Source organism: Oncorhynchus nerka, linkage group LG18 (genome assembly GCF_034236695.1).
Source record: "Oncorhynchus nerka isolate Pitt River linkage group LG18, Oner_Uvic_2.0, whole genome shotgun sequence".
NCBI classification, from domain to species: domain Eukaryota; kingdom Metazoa; phylum Chordata; class Actinopteri; order Salmoniformes; family Salmonidae; genus Oncorhynchus; species Oncorhynchus nerka.
Window position 1 is genome coordinate 79,914,553 of NC_088413.1, and position 1,462 is coordinate 79,916,014.

Here is a 1,462-nt window from a genome sequence, read left to right on the forward strand (position 1 = left end):
GAGAGTTTTACTGCACACAAGTAATCACACAAGGGTTGTGGAGACACTACAGAATGGTTGAGTAAAAGAAAAAAGAAGAAATAATTGTGCAGATAAACTCTTTCTATTGTTTCACAACAACAAAAAACATATATCTAGTTATATTACAGCCATTGTGTCAAATGCGTTACACATCAGTTGTACAACCTGGGTGTGTAGGTGGCCATTGTCCTCAGAAAGGAAAAGTATTTCCACAGCCTGTCAACATAAAGAGCCACATTCAATTAGATAACAACAACAACAACAACAACAACAACACAATACAGTGTAGGCTACAACATGAAGCCGAGGAAACGATCAGAGGCAGCTACATCAGAGAGGGTCTGTAATGTAACAGGGAAGTTAGTATCCCAAATTGCTCCCTATTACCAATATAGTGCACTAGTCCCTATAAGGGCCCTGGTCAAAAGTAGTGCACTATATAGTGAATAGAGTGCTATTTGGGATTACAAGCCAGACTTTGGGTGTGTTTTAAACATGGGGAATACACCGAGGTAGTTAAATATGTGAGAGAGGATAATCAGGGAGTAAACAGGTTTACCTTGGAGATCTCACTGACTAGCTCTCCCTCCTGAGGCTTCATAACCTCTGTGGGAAGGAGAGCAAACATTTATAAACACAACCCCTCTGTCAGCTCAGCAGATGTGTTCATTCATCCCTAAGTTCAGCAGCCCTTAACAAAAAACAAGATTGACATTTTTGAAAGTGCAGTAACTGTGGTATTCTGGACACAGTAATTGCAGAATTACTGCAGTTATACTGTAAAATTACTGCAGTTATACTGTAAAATTACTACAGTTATACTGTAAAATTACTGCAGTTATACTGTAAAATTACTGCAGTTATACTGCACTCTAATTGCAGTTATACTGTACAATTACTGCAGTTATACTGTACTCTAATTGCAGTTATACTGTAAAATTAGTGCAGTTATACTGCAAAGGTCTGTCTGTCTGTCTGTCTGTCTGTCTGATCCTAGCAGAGGATAATTGTTTAGCTCTAGTGCTTGCTACAGGCTAAATAATATGTGCCTTATTCTAAGATGTCAAACCATTGTATTGATTCTATTTAATCGTTTAACTTTCAGACTGCCGTGTATGGACACACAACATTGGACAACTGCAGCTTAATGAAAGCCTGAACGTTATGTTAAACCTACCATCAAGATTAAAGATCAGTAAACTGAGGAACAGTCTCTCTACCCAGAGTACAATCTCCATGTCTTTGCCTATTCACACCCGTAATAAATATCAGAGGTTTTTACCCTCTTCGCCATGGCTTTACCTCTCAGATCACAGGTTAGCACAGAGAGCAGAGGCCATAATTCCTCTGGGAAGGAATCTTTCCTATCCTCCAAACCAGATTGGATATCAGGAAGGCAGACAATAGTGACAAAGACCCGGCATTTAACCTCCTTTCTCTC